The following is a 21,580-nucleotide window of genomic DNA, read 5'->3' as shown; positions in this document are numbered from 1 at the left end:
ACAGAGCATGAGTAGGGGAGGAGCAGAGAGAGAGAAAGACAGAATCCAAAGCAGGCTCCAGGCTCTGAGCGGTCAGCACAGAGCCCGATGCGGGGCTCGAACTCACGGACCGCGAGATCATGACCTGAGCCGAAGCCGGACGCTTAACCGACTGAGCCACCCAGGCGCCCCTCAGACCATCCCTTTGAAGTCTTTTCTCTTGGATCCTTAAAGGCAGATGCCAAGTCAAGAGATTTCTTTTTTTTTTAATTTTTTTTTAACATTTATTTATTTTTGAGACAGAGAGAGAGAGAGCATGAACAGGGGAGGGTCAGAGAAAGAAGGGGACACAGAATCTGAAACAGGCTCCAGGCTCTGAGCTGTCAGCACAGAGCCCAACGCGGGGCTCGAACTCACGGACCACGAGACCATGACCTGAGCCGAAGTCAGACGCTCAACCGACTGAGCCACCCAGGCGCCCCAAGAGATTTCTTGTTCATTTTTGAACCACTGTGGGGCATTACTGGCCTGAATTCTTTACACCTCCTGTATTCAACTTTTCCTAGTGACTTTCTATTCTTCCTCTATCTCCATGCAGAATGGCAGAATATAGTTGCATGCTCCTTGAACTTGGGCTTGGCTGTGTGACTTGTTTGGTTAATGATCCATAGGTGAAATGACAGCATGCCAGCTCTGATTCTGGGCTCATGTCTCCACTTGTCATTCGGTGCATCTACATCACTATAAGAAAAATATGCCCACATTAGGCATTAGAGGGCAAAGGAAGATGGTCAAAGGAGGGTGAAAGATACATGGAACGGGGACGCCCCAGTCAACCAACACACCTGCAGTGAGAGTTGCCAAGATGTCTACAGCAGAGCAGTTGGGCCCAGCCTAGGTCAGCTAAATCCTAGCAGGAGCACAGATGTGAATAATAATAAATCATTGAGATAGTAAGCCACCGACATTTGGGTAGTTTGTTACGCAGCGAAGCTAACTGATACCAACCTCCCACAAGCTCCGTAAGAGAGTTTTTATCAGAAAGCAAGCAAACTGTTAAATGAAGGGGCTAGAGAGAGTCCATCTACTATGTTTAGGAGCAAAGAGCAAACATAGGTAGAGACCTTCTTTATTCCTGGATTAGAAAGGAGGAGGAAGAGGAGGAGGATGAGAAAGAAGGAGGAAATAGGAGAGAGAATATGAGGCATTTGATTGAGAGAGAGAATAAAAAAAGAGATGGCCTATTGCTTAGGAAGAGGAGAACACAGCCTGGAGCATTAGCACAAGACAATTATTTTGGAAAATATGTGCCTCAGGAAGCCACAAACAAAGTTTTTGGATAGCTTCTGCTTGGTACTTGTAATAAAATTCAAGAAAATATGGACTATTTTCTTGAGAATAAGAAATTAAATGTAAGATAAGACAACAGTATTTAAAAAAAATTTTTTTTTGAATGTTTATTTTTGATAGAGAGAGAGAGAGACAGACAGACAGAGCATGAGTGGGGGAGGGGCAGAGAGAGAAGGAGATGCAGAATCTGAAGTGGGCTCCAGGCTCCGAGCCGTCAGCGCAGAGCCCGATGCGGGACTCGAACCCGCGAGCCGTGAGATCGTGACCTGAGCCGAAGTCGGACGCTCAACCGACAGAGCAACCCGGGCGCCCCAAGACAACAGTATTAACAGTATGCACTCTCTTGGGTCACTTGCCAGCTGCCACGTGTGAAGGCAGTCAAACCGCCCTACGGGGAGGCCTGTGTGGGGAGGACATGAGACACCCAGCCAATGGCCAGCACTAATTTGCCAGCCATGTGAATAAGCCACCTTGGAAGTGGATCCTCCAGTCTTAGGACGGCAGCTGTTCGACAAGGTGACTTTCATGACCCACCCTAGACAGGTCCGCCATTTCCTCCACCATTGGAAATGGCCTATCGGTCACAGTCAGCCCGATTCAATGCGGAAGGAACTTTGTGAGCCAATGAATGCCAGGGGACAGGAGTCACTGGGGCCCCTCTTGGAGTGGGATACTTGCTTTTTCTAGAAGACGATGGTTGCTGACATTTGCCCTGTCGTTGCTAGGTTACAGACGCTGTTGACAGTGCTTTGTGTGTATCAGCCCATTGAATCTTCCCAACAACCCCTGTACGATTATCCTGGTTTTATAAACGAGGAAACCGAGGCACTAAGAGTTTAATAAATGTCATTTGCTCCGGGTGCAGAAAACCCAGGATCAAAACTCAGGCCGTCTGGCTTCAGAAGCCACGCTCGGAAGCACTCTGTTATCTCACTCCCTGGTCGTACTAAATTCTGCCCCTACGACTTGGTGTACCATTGTCCCGTGGGAGTGGAAATGGAAATATCAAGGATGGGAGGGAGCTGGAGAAAGGCGGGCCACTTGTTTGCCACGGTGCTAAGAACAGCAGGTCAAGAATCTGGAAGCCCCTGCTTTGCTGGAAAGACTGTGATCTATACCATGACGCTCTCTGCACCCAGTGCCAGTGGCAGCCGGCTCCTTGTTTCTCATCACCGCACAGAAACGACCCAGGATGCCTTCTGATGCTGTGTATATACAGCGACCGAGCTACTTGGGCATCTTCACACCTCCTTGGAAAAGAATACAGGTAACATTTCCCTTTAAATAACTTTTCCAAGTCGGTCTCTTAGCCGTTACCTGTTCTCTGCCACCAGGGAGTGCAGGCTGGTGGGGAGCATCTCACGCACTTCTGTTTGATGAGTTGGGGGGGGCAGTAAATCGTAAGTGAAAATTCAGCCTGTTCAGAATGGCCCCGCTTGCACATTTGACCCCAGGAGAATGTTAACTTACACCAGAAGAAAGCGAGCGGGTGTCCCACGGTCACCGGCAAAGTCCCTCACCCCCGGGGCCTCCGTCAGGTTTTGGGGTCTCAAAGGATGCTGTGCTGCCACTCTTGGTGGGGAAAACCAAGAGGGTTTGTCCCAGAGGATATCAAGCGGGACCCGAAGTGGGGTGGGGTGGGGGCCGCCACGGAGGGAACCGTCTGGGGAGGACAGTGAATGGGAGCACTGCTATTTTCTCTGCTCTGACTTCATAATTCTTCTTTTCCTTTTTTCTTTCTGGCTCAGGAGATGATTTAACGTGTGGCTCACAGCTGACTCTTGTAGGGGCTCAGACAAGCGACGAGAAGACAAATACCACCTGGGCAGTTTTGCACCATTCTGTGTGGCTCAAGGATGGAGCCCCCCCCCCCCCCCCCTTCATTTAGGGAAGGCCTCCCTTTCCAACAGGAAGCGGGGGGAGGGGCACCGGGATTATGTATTCAGGGATCGAGACGGTGTGTACGAGCTGGTGGGATCTGGTAAACCGTTGAGTCTGGTCACGGGGACCCCACTCTGCCTTCCAAAAGTCCTTGGCGTGTGTAGTCCAATCAAGTGGTAATAACAGGAAACACATACGGAGCCTTGAACTCTCGTAAGTGTAATATGTAGCAATCTTTTGAGGTGGGCGTGCTACCCTTCCCATTTTGCAGATAAGGAAAGTGAGGCACAGCGAGATTAAGTAACCTGCCCAGATCTATGCAGGGGTGAGTGGCAGGGCCAGGACTGTGGATACAGACAGTCTGGCTCCAGAGCCCAGATTCATAACTACCATTCTCCACTGATTTTCCAAGCAGGGGGATCCTTGAGGCCATCGGGCCCGGCCTCTCCCTCAGTCACTCATTCCTGAGCCAGTTTTAGGACCTTTGCGATATCTGTGTCCCACCTCTAATGCCACTAACGTAACTTTTTCATTCTCATAATTCACTCCGTCTTCTTGAATACGTTTGTCTGAGATGAAACCTTGACGTTCGCACGAGGGGTGAAAACTCAGCATCGTTTGCCATAAAAATAGAGAGGAAATGTAAAAATAGGTCCAGCGAAAGCAGTGTGACTAACTTTGAGCTGAGTACTGCCCTCCCCCGAGTCCCAGAGCCCCCGGTGCCTGAGTTGAGGGATGAAAATAGGAGAGGAAGAGGTGTTCCTCTCGGAACCTGCCCCCGAAGTACGCCGTGTGCCCTCAGGGTTTAGACGGAGGCCCAGGGAACTGCTGCACCCGCAACCAGCAGGACCCCTGACTCCTGAGCATGGGGCCCTCCGTGCTCATTAGGCACATTTTCACACGTGCTGCCCCCGCCAGGTTAATTCCCGAGTTAATTCGTGTAACATACCTGTTGATGGTGGCTCCGTCTCCTGCCCTCGCCCTCCAGTTCTCACGTTCCTGAAGCAATTCCTAACCTCCACCGGCCCCCGCTGTCATTGGCCACTCCGGAGGTAGCCCCCGGCCACGTGGGAACTTGGATTCAGGGCCCCTAGATCTAGGGGTCTGCTGTCACTGTGGAGGCTCATTTAACTTCTTTCCGTCTGCCGGCGCCATCTCCAAGTGGAGGCTAACAGCACTTTCTCTAAGGACCTCAAAGGGTTGTTGTCAGGACGCAAGGGAGGTCAAGGATTTGGAAACCCTCTGGTGGAAAACACGGCTCCGAATGTGCGAGTGTTCACGCCAACCCTCACTTATCCGGCATCCGCAAGCGATGAGAACCGTGAAGGAGGGGAGAGGCATTTGCACACAACAGAGAGAACTCACAGCCGGCTCCTGCATTTGTCGGACCTGCACGGATCCTCCTGCACGATGGGCCAGGTGCTAGCGAGTATTAACGAATTCGGACGTGACACCACGTGGCCCCGACGTGAAGAGAGTTGTGGTGTAAAAGGCAGGTAACACACAGTTACGTGTGTGATGGGATTCCTCGTGGTGCAGACCCTCAGCCTTCTCGAGACCCGAGTCCCGCAGGTTGGGTCATCTGTTTCCCCCAATCACGTGACTTCAGAGCTAACAGATGAGAAATGGGCAGGGCTCTTTCTGGCAAACTTCCTTGATGAAGAAGAGGGGCTGACTTGGAGGGAAGGGGTAAGAGAAGGAAGCAATTTGTGCTTTGAAGTCTGAGGTCACTATCTATCTATCATCTATGTATCTTTCATTGTCATCTATCTATTATCTATCATCCATCTATCATCATCTATTATCTATCATCTATCATTTATCGACCCGACTTATCACTTTATCTATCATCTTTCTCCCTGTCACCTATCACCCATCTATCTTTCATTTATTACATTTTTTGTTCGATCCCCATCTCTGGAATAAAACTTCCACAAGTGCAGGGTGTTTTTGTTTTTTTTTTTCTCCCCAGACAGAGTATGTGGCCTGAGCACGCATTTAGGCACCTCGTACATGTCTGTGGTTAACCTCCAACTCTGGGTTATCAAGGAAAGGTCAAGTTGTAGTTCATAGATTTTGAAAATAGAGCCCTTGATTTGTGCTTTTACCCTCATCCCCTGAGACCTTATGAGGTGTCGATGGGCACATAATTTCTGGTCCTGGAGAGCAGGGCCCCACCCACTGACCTTTATATCCAGCAGCAACCCCGGGGCGGACACCCAGAAGCCACAGCCCTTCTCCACCTGGCCTCCTCTCGTGGACTTCCCTTGAGGGACTTCCCATGGAAGAGCTTCTACAGAGAAACAGGTTTTCTTTATTTCTATTTTTTTGCCATTTGCCCAGTTTTCTTCATAATTTCCGTATTTCTTACTACTCTTTCAAAGTCATTTAGAGGATAGGTAACCAGGATCCCTGTGATAGGACCGACGTCAAGAGCAAGGACAAGACAGTGACTATTGCAATTTACTTGTCCACACTCCTCCACTTAAAAAAAAAAAAAAAAACTATAACGGCAAAAGTTTCAAATTAGCAACCCCCAAATGCCTTGCTTAACGTGAGTACTTTTTAGGACTACCGTTGCCATAGCAACCTGAAGCCTCTCTCGATGGTCACTGTACCCGATTCTATTGAAGCTAAAAATTACCTTAGCCTCGTGTATATGCTTGGCCAGCACAGTAAAGACTGGATTCCAGAAAATTAAAACTTTTTTTAACCGGTTTGAAATTACTTCTACTGGAGCAAAAGAAACCTCTCAAATCTAAGTGTTTTTCTTCTTCTTCTTCTTCTTCTTCTTCTTCTTCTTCTTTTAAAGGCATAATTTGTTGGACATTAAAATAACAAAAGGGCTTTGAGAAAGGATTATGTGTTTCTGATGTTTCACCACTAGAATAGATTTACCTTATATCTGACTGATGTAATCTTGCGTTCTGAGGTAATGTTTTAGCTCTTTTTCTTCCCATCAATAAAGATCTCAACGATAGCACTTCGTTCTTTCTCTAGAACATTCCTTCAGATTTTTTGCTCTCCGTCTTGTAAACCATTTCAACCAGGAGGGCGTACAAATTGGATGCAGGACTTCTGTCGGGGCAGGGAACTCATTACCAAAGGTTTTTATTGCTACAAGCTTAAAATGGAAAATGTTTCAAGTCTGGAGAGTTCCAGTGGAGATGCCCCGCATCAGCTGCTTTCCCTAGCTACGAGGAGAAGAGGAGAAGAAATTCAGTTCAGAGTTCTCTTCTTAACCCAAAAGGCGCCTGGCCCTGGGATCTCACTGAGCTCGGGGGCTGCAGAAGAATAGCCACTGGGGTAATTCTGATTTCAGAAAGAAAGCGCCTGTTTACAGCCCTGGCCTCCCTGGTAATCACGTGAGCCTCCTTTCCCCCCCCTTGCAACCTCGGCCGACTGGCCTACGACTCTCCAGGGCAAAATCTCTTTAAAAATTCACAGATATATCCCTCTCCATGCAAATCGACTGCAGAAACTACCCGGGCTTTGAATATCTTTTGAAACGGAAACAACTGTATGTAAATAAAGGGCTGTTATTTACCAACAAGAGGACAAAAGCCCCGGGCACCCCCTTCAGCTCAGGGCCCCCGCAGGACTTCTCTCCCCAGCAACTTCATACTTATTAGCTTGATTGCCAACTTCGGTTTATTATTCACAAACTCACCCTGAGCCCTGCCTTTGAATGCGTAGAAAAAATGGTGTTTATGTTCCAGAATTTTTGCTTTATTCTCATGACTGAAGTAAACGATGAAGTATTTTCTGCCTCAGCAGAGCCAGCAGGGAAGAAACACATGTTGTAATTATCTTAAATAAGCAGGCAGGGGACTTGGCTTCTGGAGCCTTGCGGTAGGGGCCCCGGGAAAAAGTGGGGGACAGTGGGGTGTCCTGCCATCTACACTCAGCCTTCCTCGCATCTGCTCGCTTGGGACTAAAGAAAGGAACCGTCCCCCTTGCAAAGACGGCTTGTGTGTAATTTAGTGACAGAAATGTGCTCCCCGGCCAATAAAACACATACTGGGGTTTTTTTTTTTGAAAGATGAAAATTGACGAACATGTTTAAACGTTTTAAAGGAAAATCATCGTATTCGGGCAACACAAAATGACAGGAGCAAACCTTAACTTTACTCAAAAAAAAAAAAAATTCCATTAAAAAGTCATCACTTACAATAGCTTCTTAGGAATCTGAAACCAATACCTTCAGATCAAGATTCTGATCAGGACAAACCAATCGGGCGATTATCGGAGTACGGATAGCATTCAACGTTGGGCCTCAACAATAATCTCAAACTCTGGTGTGTATCTGATTTGGGATCCAGTTCCAAATGCAGTTAGCTTCTTCCATAATCAGTAAAATCAGCTATGTCTCTCTCTGATTTTACTCTCGAAAGCATTTGTTACTGGGGGTTACTAGGCTTCAAAGCAATATTTTTGTTAAGCAATCTTCTCTATTGTCCTTTCTCCTTTCGGAGGCTGGGAGGGACGCTGGTGACTGCAGGCTTGAGTGGTGATCCCCGCGGGCCCTGCGCACCCCCTCCCCTCCCGGTTTCTCCCTCTTGAGAGGGGTGGCAGATTTATTTCTCCTCGTTTCTCCTCCACCCAGTGTGTTCCGTGTTCTACTACTAATTAATGTGAGAATAGAGAATCAAAGAGGGTATCCCTCCGAAGAGTTGTTTTTGAAGAGTGACAAATTAATCCCCTCGGATATGCCTGGAGGCAGGCAAGATATCTTCTGTTTTGTTTTGCAAAATTCTGCAATTAGACGTGCAAAAGTTCCATTTTTAGTAAAGATTTTGTTGACAAATTTCATCCACTTCAGAACACGCATGCACACACACACACACACACACACCCCTCAGCTTGTTCCCGGGAAACTATTCCTCAGGGAAGATATTTTTGGACAATTGGAAAAAACTCCTGTGCCAAGGTCTGCCTTTTGCCCACACCTGGCACCTGGTAGAAGGTTCTGGGCTCCGAAATGGGGAGTGGGCTCAGAACTCCTCAGGGTGGACCCTGCTTTAAGCACAGAACTTGGACATCCCTGCCCTCATCTGTGCCCTAAAATAACCCCGGGAGGTATCATTATTACCGCCATTTTACAGATGAAGAAGAAACTAAGGCTCAGAGCAGTTAAGTGACTTGCTCAGGTCACACAGAGAGTCAGTGTTGGAGTCCAGCTGCAAGCTCAGATGGTGTTACTCTAAGTCCCAACCTCTTCCTTCCAGGTTCTCCCGACTTCCGGCAGGCTTCATGGAAATGAGAAGGTTAGCGGGACCCGTGTAGAACTCCCAGCTTCACTGCGACCCCAGTGAAATGAAATCTGTGTCTCTCTTGCAACTCGGAGATCCATCTATGAGCTGGCAGATAATTACAGGTCATGATCTAAAGTTTCGTGTTTCATTTTCGCCTGATGCCCGCAGAATTAGGACATTAGTTTCTCATAAATCAGTGCCCTTCAATCAATTACGCTTAGTCACCAAGAACCCGTGAGCTGAGCCATCATCAGATGGGCCGGCTCCTACCCGCTCGAGGCTTTTGTCTTCCACTTAGAGCAGGTGATTTATTTATTGAAACATCGCTGAAACGGGAACGTCTTTCTCCCTTTCTTTCAGCTGTCCTTGGAGCCGATCCAGCCTTCCTCCGCTCCCAGTTCAGGAATCGGTGATCATGGAACAGAATTAGTTTTTGTCTCGTTCGGTGTTTCGGGGCTCCAGTCTTTAAATCCCGGGGCCCGGCTGAATAAAATAACACCAAGATGTTGTTGTTGTTGTTTTATCCCCAAGGTGGAAAGAGAACTGACGTTTCTCGAACCCCCTGCTTCACGCCCGCACACCGGGCGCTAAGTTACGGCATCCGATCTTCCCTGCCGCGCTGTCTGGGGAGAATCCTGATTCTTGTTTCATTGCCCTGGGCCCCCAGGAGGTGGAGAACCTCATCGTTGAGCAAGTGCGTCCAGGACTGCTTTGCCCTCCCAGCCCTCCTTGCCCTGACAGCAAATCAAGAAATTCACCCGTGCGGCGCTTGAACAGAATGGCCTTCTAGAAGCTTGGCTCTTCCAGCTGTGGACGATCGACCCCCGCGAACGGTCGCCAGTTCCTTCCTCTCAAGGCCCATGCCGAAGGTGGGGTGTTAGGAAGGGAAATGATTTACCCCAGGTCTCCCTACATTTATTTACTTAGCAGTGGGGCCTGGTTTCAGAGTCCTGTTCTTCCTAATTCCACGCTCCTGCCACTTAATACCACCTTCCGGTCAATATCATTTACACCAGTTACAGTTGGGAGGTTGAAGAAGAGCGAGACGATGTCTGAAGACGAACTCTGTCTCCTCAGCATCCAGGAGCAGCGTACGAAAGGGGAGACGTTTGCCGATGTTCACCTGCTGCGAAACAGTGTCAGTGTCTTTACGCGGCCAGCCTGGCAAACGTCAGCTGAGTCCCCGCTTGTCCCTGGGGCTCCCGTCACTGTTGGGTGTTGTGTATGTCTTCAAGTCACGTAGTTAGGCTCTAGTCTTCAGGTGTGTACTGTGTGTGTGTGTGCAGCATGTGAGAGGAGGCTGATGGGATGTGTAGCCAAAGAGAGACCACTTTTCCAGGACTGAGGTACAGAAGCCCTGCCAGGCCTGGACCTCTGGCAAAAGGATCAGAGCGTTTCAGTCGTCCCACGGCCACTCCGCCATGCCTGGTTCAGGAAGAGGGCAGCCAAATGCAAGGCTCTGGGCTGGGGTGGAGCCTGGAAGTCCCAGGGACTGTTCCCCGGGGGCGCTTGTGCCCCAGTTGGGCCCTCGGAGGCTTGTTGCTGCCAGCCAGGATGGCGTTTGCAAGACAGAGAGGGGAACCAAGTTTCTGTTCGAGGCTTCCCTCTGTGGGCTTCCTCAGGGCTCCCTGGGGTCCCCATAACTGGCTGCCTGGCCGTACTTGGGCTCTTTGTGACCTGGCCCTCTTGGGCTGTGCAAATACCAAATACAATGATTGAAAGAAAGAGCTCTGGAATATGACAAACCCAGGTTTGATTCCTAGTCCCTTAAGTGCTGTGTGACCTTGGACAAGTTACTTAACCTTGCTGCGTCTTAGCTGTCTCACCTGTAAAATGCTGCTGATCTGTTAAGGACTGTGTGAGATCATGTATGGAAAGTGCTCAGGGCCTGGCACGTAATAAGTGCTCAATAAATGGTAGATCATTATTTCTAGCAACTGGGCATGTTGAATACGTAGCTTAGAGAATATTAGGTTTACTGTTGCATAAAGAGCACAGACACTTGCTACAACAGGGATGAACTTTGAAAACATTACGTTAGGTGAAAGATGCCAGACACAAAAGGCCACACCTTGTATGATTCTATTAATAGTAATAAAACGTCCAGAATCTCCAGACGCAGAAAGTAGATTAGAGGTTTCCAGAGGTTAGGGGGAGAGGTGAATGGGGAGGGACTGCTTAACGGAAAGGGGGGTTTCCTTTTGGGGGGATGAAAGTGTCCTGGAACTAGACAATGGCGGTGGTTGTGTTACGTTTTGAATGTACTAAATGCCACTCAATTCTATATTTTTGAGAGAGAGACAGAGAGACAGAGAGAGACAGAGAGAGAGAGAGAGAGAGAGAGAGAGCGAGCAGGAGAGGGGCAGAGAGAGAGAGGGAGATACAGAATCCCAAGCAGGCTCCAGGCTTCGAGCTGTCAGCACAGAGCCCGACGCAGGGCTTGAACCCACGAACTGCGAGATCACAACCTGAGCCGAAGTCAGGCACTTCACCGACTGAGCCACCCAAGCGCCCCCAATTCTATACTTTAAAATGGTTAAAATGCCAAATGTTATGTATATTGTCCCACAATTAAAAAAAACAAACAAACTGTGTAGAGCAGACATAGTTCACACATCTCTGGATTCAGTTCCTTCATCTCCTTCGAGATCACAGATCTCCCTCGACAGTCAGAGAGGCAGAATCAATCTGTGTAGTCGCTCTAATGAGTAATTTATCAGAATCAAAAGCCCTCAAATTTTAAATAGTGCTTTGTCATGTACTCACCCCAAACTACATTCGTCACCGTACTGTGAGGTTGGCTGCAAGAAACATTGTTCCCGTTTTATAGGTGACAAACTTGAGCATCATTGAAAGAAGGATTAGTGCTGGTAGTTACATACGCTGTTAATAGTGATAACATTCGGGGGCGCCTGGGTGGCTCTGTCGGGGAAGCGTCTGACTTGGGCTCAGGTCACGATCTCACACTTCGTGGGTTCGAGCCCCGCGTCGGGCTCCCTGCTATCAGTGCAGAGCCCGCTTCAGATCTTCTGCCTGCCTCTCCCTTGCTCGCTCTCTCTCAAAAATAAATAAAGATATTAAAAACAAAATAGTGGTGACATTTTCCGAGTTCACAGAGGGAACCGGTGTCAGAGGCCGGACTCCTGTCCTTGTTTTCTGGTTCCTGGCTCTGGGCTTTGTACATTACACGCAGCTGTTGACCGTACATTTTATGTTACACGCATTACTTTAGGTTTATGTTACTCATTCATAAATGGTACTGGGTGAATGTTTATTCCTGGCTGACTCACAGGCAAGGACAGATCGTGTCTTTGTGGAGAGTTTGCATTTGGACCCGTGGCTTGCTTGATTTAACTGAAAATTACTGCCTTTACCAGGGGCCATTAACACATCGGAATGGGTGTTTGTCGAGCCTGGAAAAGTGATACGTGATGCGTGATGCTTGCGTTATTCTTTGGTCCCCAAAGACTGTTGGTGTGTGTGTTTAAACACCTCTCAAGTGCTAAGAGCCCCTAATGAGTTAAATTAACACACCATTAGGGTTAAGAATAGTGGTGTATGTGGGTACAGTGTTCCAATTATGGAGCTGGACTGGAGGTTGAGGCACGTATGTACAACCACTACAAACCCCTCCGAGTCTGACGCTCTTTGACCCTTGACAAAGTGTTTCCTTTTTGTTAGTCAACCACATATCACTCCTTCGACCCGGGGAGCTAAAATTGCCATTTTACAGATGAGGACCTCGAGGATGGAGAGAAGTGTCGAGGTGTGCCAACTCAGAGCTCGCGAGGAGCGTTTGGATGTGGGTTTCGGCACCACACCAGAGAGCTTTGCTGGTGAACTCACACACTTGGGTTGGGTTGGGGCCATACACAGCCCTTGTCGCATTATTGCCAACTGCCCAGAGCCCACCTCAGTACTGGCTTGCAGGTGACCTCCCGTGATTCCCCTTACAGGTCTGACTTCCCTGCAGAGGCGAATCTCTTCTTTCTGAATTTGTGAGGCTGAGTTGTCTCAACTGTCTTATGAGTCCGTACTGTTACTTTCTTGTCTTGCAAAACATACCGGGCGGGGGGGCGGGGTTTTCCACCGCATTTAGCAAAATAAACCATCTGGCCCTGGTGGAGGTTTTCTAACCAAAGCCTAGCTCCCCGGGTTCAACGTCAACATCGCCTCTCTGCTATTTTGAGCAGTGTGGTATTAGTGGGGGCTGCTGGGTGCTAGGGGAATTTGGCTTCTTCTTAATATGTAATAATTGTCATTATCTTTCAATTACTTAACAAACAGTGAAGCATGGGGCCATGGTATCTCAAAAGAGTCTCCTGGGAGTAGGACTGGAGATTTCCAAACGTTACCCAGAATTAGCTGGGAGAGGGCAGCCCTCTTAGGACATTCCCAGGGGAAAATGCATATATTGTGTACTAATCACTCGGGTGGAGCCATGCTCACCTTAAGCTCCGACTTCCTGCTAAGAGAGATATAGTTAACCCAGAAGAGGATTTGGTCAGGTCCCTTTTGCTGTTCTCCACCTAGCAGATCTCCCAAATAGTTTGGCAAAGATGAAAAACAAAAAAAAAGCGAGAAGAAAAACAAAATCAATAAAGGAAGTAGAGAGGCACCTGGCTGGCTCAGTTGGTAGAATGAGTGACTCTTGATCTCGGGGTTGTGAGTTCAAGTCCCACGTTGGATGTAGAGATTACTTAAAAATAAAATCTTTAAAAAGTAAATAAGTATCGGGGGGAGAGAAGTTAAATCATTTGGTGTTGTGCAAACCCAAACAAACGAAGAAAACTGGATTGGATCCCCTTGGACTCATGGTAGCTACATTCTGTTTGGGGTTTGTCAATAAGCAGGTGTTGTTAGAATATTATGAAGAAGATGCTTGGGGCAAATTAAGCAGAGCTTATTTTTGTTGAGAAATACATTCTTTCCCAGTGCAATTGTTAATGTCTTAAACAAGCACTGCTTCCTATGAGAAAGTGGGACCCTCCCCCCCCAAAAAAAAGACCTTTTAGTTTTATATACAAGATTTGATTTAGATTTAATGTAGGATTGCAACGTTGAAAGGAGCTTTGGTTTTTCGGGTGGCATAAGAGCTAAAATTAAATTTGGGTTTAACTAAAAATCCTCAATGCATAATGAGGATTAAATGGTAGGGATCTGTCTGCCCATGCAACTTTTGATTTCATTTTGATTGGCGTTTTGAACACTCAGGACACAGTTAATTTTCAGGAGCAGAGACCTCAGGTACTCAGCTTACTAGCTTTGCGTGGGTCTTTATGCCAAGTGAATAACCGTGCACTTCTCGTAGAATCAAGGACTCAAGAAGTAAAGGGGAGAGGAGATTACCCTTTCAGAACCCCGATTCCCACTAAACCAAAGGCAAACCCTTTGTAAGTATTGATCAGAAAATAAATCCTCTTTATTATTCTACAGGGAAACCTTTTCTCCCTCTGCTTTTCTTCAACTCTTCCTGCAGATACGTGGTTTATACAGACGTGGCATTGCTTCTCACAGACCTGTCAGTGTGGAACTCTCTGACCCTCATTGCTCGATGTTTTCCCCCTCCTCAAAACAGGAAGTGAAAATATCCCAGCTGACAAGTTAAACATTTCTGTGAAAAAAAAAAAAAAAAAAGTTCCAAACCCTTTATCCCTTTCGGTTCACCCAGGAAGAAAGAGTGAGTTATGGCAAGAGCGGTCAACTCATTGACCGATAGCTCACGTGCAGTATCTTAGGACAACGTTTTCAATTCTATTCAAGAGGCAATGATGTAAGGTACTTCAGGTTTTTTCAATGAGAAACTAGAGATTATGACTCTGGACGGGTTCTGAACACTTTTTGAGGGAACATAATTTTCCTTATTCACTCAACTTTGCTCAACTCACACAAGTCTTTGCCTGTGTTTACTGGTGGGGGGGGGAGGGAGTGATGATGAGCGCATATGTTTATGTTATTTTAGTCGAAAATCCATGTGCCATTGGTAATGAATTGAAGGTTAAGTGACAATTTTTCTTTACAGCCACTCTTGTCGAATAGTCTGTGAACTGAAAACTGGATTAACCTTTAATTACCCTCGACGATCTCTCAACCCCAAGACAACATTACCACTCCTACCAGTAGTATTTGCATATACAATTTAATGAAGGAAACATCTGTTTGCATATTCGCTATCATTAATACTATGCAGATGAACAGATATTCACAATGTGATAGGCATTCGTGCTAACGTCTCATTTTCTTTCCTCATTTCTAGTCTTTCTTCCTCCACCCACGGCTGCAGCTGGATTTGGATTAATTAGAATTAAGGGCTGTCTAGAGCCAACAGCCTTGTGTAGGTAGGTGCACAAATGTCATGTGATCTGAATGCCTGCAAAGCCACATTTTATTCAACTGGGGGAAAACACTGCTGCGTCCCACAAAATGTATACCGTATAGGCCTGTGTGTGTGTGTGTGTGTGTGTGTATGTACTTGAAACAAAACTATGTTTTTCCCTCTTTAATCGAAGTTAAAAAAAAAACGCTTTGTATGTCTATTTTTGGAAATACTTGCTTTCATACACAGCTTTCCTCTCTGATGGCTATATCGAATGCTTCCTATATGGAGTTTCACGATTTTACCGCTGACAAAGCCCTTGGAGGCCAAGCCAATCAAACCTTTATTTTCTAACCAGGCTACAGAGATTTGTCTGCAGTCCCTTTAGCGGCTAGGGAGAGAGAGCTGAGTCTGGGGGGCCTGATCCTCCAGACTTCAAGCCTAGTGCTTTTATGACTAAATTGTGTTGCCTTTCTGTACGAATGAAGTTTCAAGACACAACAGGCAGTGATTCCTATGTGGTTACCACTTGAAGCCACTTTAAAGGTATCCAGATAGGTATTACATATATAAAATGCATGGTATAAACACAACCTTTATCAACAAACATTATATTTTGTACACATATCTTGTGATTCTTGCCGATGCAAGGCTTCGATTTTTGCACCGGTCCTAAGATAATGAAAGATTCCTTAAAGATTTTCAGGGCTTTAATTTCACGGTACATTTTTCAATATGTTTTTCAATCTGAAAAAAACCCGTGCTGCTCCTTTATGCTTTTTAAAGTAAAAAACTCTCAGTTCTAACTTAATTTCACCGCCTTCTGATCATAAGCCTTGAGCCAGGCACTGCTACCTTTAGAACTTCTAGCTTCTCAGCATATGCCGTGGAAATGATTTTACAGAGCTCTTCTCCATGACTGTCTTGTCTCATAGGAATGGAGACAATTCTTGGCTTTCATTAGTGAATCTATCCTCATTAATTCAAACTAAATGATGGTGGTGGCGAGGGGGCAGCCAGATTAACTAGTGACTACTTTGAACCATAGAAATTTTTTATGGGAATGTCCTATTCTTACTTCGATGGATGTTCTGCAATTAACGCGGGGCTGTGTCTCTAAAGGTCTTTAGGGCATTTGATTAAATCAATTGGTTTGTGATTTCATATCCATTATTTGCAGGCAAAGGTGTATTATGAAACTATAGGAAGTGATTTGTTCTCTAAGCATTTCACGTTCCCCTGAAAACTTACCTCCTTATTTATACATTATTCAGCTACACTATCTATAAAAAAAAAAAAAAGGTAGAGCTAGTTCAGAGAGCATCTGGGTTATCATTTCCAAATAAATAAGATTTTTTTTAAACCATATTCTCCAAGTAGAAATGGACACGATGACGGACATAATGTGACTATTTGATTTAAAAAGGCATTTTGGGGCACCTGGGTGGCGCGGTCGGTTATAAGCATCTGACCCTTGATCTCAGCTCACGTCATGATCTCTCGGTTCGTGGGACGGAGCCCCACATGGAGCTTTGGGCTGATGGAGACTGCTTGGAATTCTGGCTCTCCTTCTGTCTGCCCCTCCCCCGTTTGCGCGCGCGCGATCTCTCAGAATAAACATGAAAAAAGCAAAGGCATTTTGAACACCCGATGTGAAGAGAGCACTGATGGGGGATGAGGTTTCTCTTGAAGTACAGTCATTCTGTACAGTCATTCTAGAAGCTCCAACTCCTGTTGTCTGGCCCAGTACCATTTAAACACCAGGTGATTACACCAATAGACATTTGTTGGGTGGATGGATGGATGGATGGATGTGGCAGCATGAGACATCCTGACTCTGTTAGCTATTTCTAGAGTCTAAAGGAGCACACGATTTCCAATGACCTGAGTACCAATACGAGTTCCAGGGCAAAGTTTTGCAAAGAGCCTTGTCACTATGATTCAAGGCTCCTAGCAGTAACTGTTTTATCATGCTTCTTGTGGGCATCCAATGTGGGTTCCTAATCACTCTAGAACCGCTTGGGTCACAGTGACAATTAAGGTGTGTGTACTGGGGGGATTTGTAAAGAACCTATGCAAAACTGCATTTAACAGATCATTCAAATTCAGAAATTAGTTCCCAGCTTGATGGGGGCCTCTATATTTTTTAATTGATGCTGAAACTTGTTTCTGTTGTGATTTTATGTTAGATTTGACCCATGGGTGCCCTCGTGTGTTTCTGGTCGTGTTCTAGACCCTAGGGTCTATGATACATGCTCTCAGGTGTGCTGATTTATGGGTCAGGAAGGCATTAGGAGGCGCAGGGCTCCGTTTCCCCCGTGGGATGCTAAGAGCACATCTGTCCATCCAGCGGTTGTACAGGCTCCTGCTGTAACTGCACTTCACCTGCTTCTGACCTAGTTAGGTCAGAACTCCTGGCAAGCGATCAAGCTTCCGGTTGCATTAGGAAAGTGGACGCACGTACGCCTTACTGAGATGGACAGGAGGTTCTCTGGGGCAGGCCTTGGGTTTCCCTGGGCCCATCAACGTTGGGGTGACACCGTCAACATTACATGGAGATGAGGAAAGAAAATGCTAGAGTAATATGTTTCGATCAAAAAGACAAGAAACAGAATTAGCATGACTAGTACTTATTATAATAGATTGAAATCAGTACATGTGTATGATCATAAATATACACACACCGGGGATGATCAAATCTCTTCTTAGGGGTGGGGATACCTGACCGGGAAAGTCTGGAGACCTGTTGTCCATGAGAAGATGCACCATATTTCCCAGGACAGTTGAGTGTGTGTGGGGGGTGGGGGAGGCCTTGCCCACCTCGTTGTCAGTCTTGTCTCCTACTTCTTTCCTCCATTTCCCCACCCGACTTTGAGGTCCCTGAATATGCTGTGCCATGTGTCCCTCAGGGCCTCCTATCTTTTCAGTTTGGGGTTCTCTTTCCTTCTGCTTAGGGTATCTTTATTTTACTTTTTGGTAAGCAGTCTCCCGTATTTGTTAGGCAGCTCGGATCTTTCCTTCGGTGGGTGCTACCCACACCCTTCTCATGTCTCTGTTAGAGCCCCTCAAGTGTATATTGCCCTTATGGTCTTCTGAGCCCCGGGAGGGCACAGATTGTTTCTCATGCATTTGTGTATGAATGCTTGCAGAACGAATGAAGGAAAGGAGGACGGGAAAAATCTTCCCGGACAACTAGCTGCACCCTGTGACTCGTTTAGGTCACCGGGAGGGGTCGCTGTTGGCGCTTCCTGTAATGGAAAGAGCCCAGCTGTTGGGACTTTCCTGACACGTTTTCTCCCAATCGTGCAATCTAACTTCAGAACCTCCTTCCCCTACCCCTTCTCTCACCCACTCACAGGGGAAGGGGAGAGAGCTGGAGCCAGAAGACAAGCCAGAGCCTCTGACTATGACAAGATGTTTTTGTGCCTGGGATACGCCGGAAGGTAAAGACTGGGAGCCTCTGGCATAGTGTGTCCTTGCTGGATGGATTCGCAAATGCTCCGGGAGAAGTTGTCGCTGCCTTGCTTCTTCTTCCAGACCAGAGAGGCTGTTCTGGAACAGGCGGTGGAACATGAAAGAGGCTATTGAAAACGTCAATGACTGGGAAACAGCAACCAACACCCACGAGCAGATTTTGTGAGGCATAAAATCACATCGCTGCTTCTGAACGCGGCCTGGCCAGGGACTCATTTGGCTTCCCTTGGAAAACTGGACAGAAAAACTGCACCGAACGAGGCTAGAGCTTTGTATTAACCATAACGTCAGAGAACGCATTGCCATTTGCCTTGACAACTTGAGTTTTTATTTATTTATTTATTTTCAATATATGAAGTTTATTGTCAAATTGGTTTCCATACAACACCCAGTGCTCATCCCAAAAGGGGCCCTCTTCGATGCCCATCACCTACCCTTCCCTCCCTCCCCCCACCATCAACCCTCAGTTTGTTCTCAGTTTTTAACAACTCGACTTTTTTTAAAAGACAAGTAATTACGTAGGAGTTGGTGAAAATAAAAAAAAAAGGGGGGGTACAGACTGTCTCAGTCTCATCCTTTAAAATGGCTATTTTTTTTTTACTTTAATTCAAGGATTTTTTTTTTTATACCTTGGTAATAAATTAACATTTCAAAAGTACTTTTACCTGCTGAGATGGTTCATTCCGCTAATATGGGTAGCTCTGTGGACTCGAATAATTAGTGTAAATTGCCTTTGAATAACACAGAGCTGGGAACAACTCTAACTTGCTAAGGCTTAATGCCCCTTCCCTACAGGATGAAGAGTCCTTAATGGGGCCTGGAAAAACAACTAATACCTACAAATCAAAGGAGAAAAGCCGTTTTTGATGCATTTGTCTGAGAGCGTGAGTTTTAAACTAAATTGTTAACACTTCCTCCCTGCTGAGGGTCATGGATTAGCTAGGCTGGGAGATTCTTTGAGAATCTTTCACACTGACCAGGGGAGGTAGGGGGGTTCCAAATACAAGTGTTTTCTTAACCCTAATCCCTACCTCCCTGACCAGGACGGCTCTGCATTTCCCTCTAATTAGGTGAAGAATTAGGAGGTGGGATAAATGTGTTCAGGGTTGAGGATGAAGTGATTAGTTCACTCCAGACCATGATAGCGATTTCTCTAGGCGCTGCTTAGTTCCTTTCAAGATAACAACTTTTCTCTTTTTCACAAAAACGTATTCAAGCAAACCTCCAACATGTATGGATGAGCAGTGATAATTATCTCTGGGCAAGCAGATTGACAAACTATTTTTACTCTCCTCCGTATTTATTTAATTTTCATAACGTTTTTATCCTGTCGAGGAATGTCTAGAAGTAGCTTTTAATCGGACCCAAGTATTATAATTATTTATGCAATCTGAACAAGATCTAATAACCTAACCCCCCCCCCCAAAATGTATTCACATTTAAATGATCCTTTCAGTAAAAGGGGGGGAGAGGGACATGTTGCTTTAGGACCTGTCTGCAGTAAAACCATTTTGACGCTTTTTCTGCATATGAATAGATAACTACCTTGTATGCCTTTTTTTTTTTTCCTCCCTGAAGATCTTGTAGATATTCTTTACTGTAGTGTAATTCTAAACTTCGGGCTGATTAAAGCAGTTACTGAATAACTCTGAACTCTGGGGGTGTTAGCAAGCTTCATCCATGATGAATATCGCAGGGCTACCTAGACCTCTAAATCAGTTTCTACATGCGAAAAACCCGGTCAGGGACCGAAAAGAACACGTCATCTTTTACACGCAGGCCGTCAGTTCCAGAATCGCACCCACCAAGTTTCTCCTCTGCTTTTGCCCTTTTCAGCTCTCACTTGGAGACTGAACATCTTGCCCTTTTGTCTTACCTGGTCTGAATCTTGTGGGCCATAAACAGAACCTCAGGGTAAAGAAAAGCGATAGCAACAATGACAAAACATAGCGTTCTACCTCCTTTCCATGGCGTTGGAAGGCCCGAGGCATGATTCCCCTTGGTTCCGTTTGGAGGCTGGTGAAAGGCAACGATCTAATGGTGACCTTTGGGAACAACTTCTCCCTATTTTGTCCCCTTTGGACGTTCATCTCTGAGGATTAGAAATGAGCCAGAGCAAGATAGAAGGGAAAAGTGAAACTGTATAGATGCCTGCGTCCCCACCTCCGGGTTTGAATTCCGAGTTAGCCTCAGGAAGGCCCGTCAGATTATTATTATCACTATTATTTTAAACCAAGCTTCTTTTAAACTGCATATGTTTTCCTTTCCAATGGTACAAGTAAAATATCATGGCTGGTTCAAGGTATGATGTCTGCATAATGCCCAATTGCGCTACATAAGACAGATCACACTACATTAGCCAGGATTATGTTGCCTCTTGATCTTATCAGCTTTGTTTCCTGCACTACGAAAAGATCTAACACACTGCCGGTTAGCAGTTTGGCTTAGACAATCTCCACAGTCATCCATCACTGTCCCTGGTTAGCAGGAGGCATTAGGCACAAAGCTAGGGGACATGACGCAGCTGACACGCTCTTCCCAAGCCAACTCTCTAATTTCACATTTACAAGGCTCTTCTTATGCTTGTCCTTCCTTCCTAGTGAAGCTTTCTTTTCCTTCGTAAGAGGAAATCTATACCCTTCGCCTTCTGAAATCTGATGCAGACTGTTGGACGTCTCAGTCGTTTGTTTGCTTGTTTTTAAGTCCTTAACAACTGTAGATAAGAGACGGAGCAAATGTATAAGGTAAAATATAGTCCTGAGCTAAAAAGAGGGTAGTAAGTCAGATGCCCGAGGGAGAAGAAACTAATTAGTAGATTACATCTGACCAATCCCATCTTCTGGATAAACTCCGGGCCCACAGTGGGAATCCTCCGCAGAAAGAATACAGCCAGTGGAGCAATTGGGATTTGGCGTTTTGGTTTTTCATCGAATTTGGGATTTATTCCCAACTTCTCCATTTCTGCTTTAAAGTGGCTCTTTTAAACAGCCCCGGGAGTTAGCGAGGACATCTGGATTCCGATCCACTCTAAATCGGAACAGAGGGCACCAGTCCACCAGTGAAGCAGGCATCATGGACAGCCTCATCCGGAGACGGGAAACAGCACGAGATCGGAAAACAGAATCCATTACCCTATTTGTGGTCACAACCTGATAGGATCAAGCATTACTAGGGCTCCCAGTAGAAGTATCTATGTGTCAAGTAGTAAACTCGATAATTGTAAGAATACATTTAATGCCGCAGGAGAGAATGCCAAACCAGAAGATTAACATTTCTGTTCCATAATTACGAGTTCAAGGAGTTCAGCCTCTTATCACTCTACGGT

This window comes from Prionailurus viverrinus, chromosome D2 (genome assembly GCF_022837055.1).
Source record: "Prionailurus viverrinus isolate Anna chromosome D2, UM_Priviv_1.0, whole genome shotgun sequence".
Classification (NCBI taxonomy): domain Eukaryota; kingdom Metazoa; phylum Chordata; class Mammalia; order Carnivora; family Felidae; genus Prionailurus; species Prionailurus viverrinus.
Note: the sequence above shows the minus strand (reverse complement) of the source record.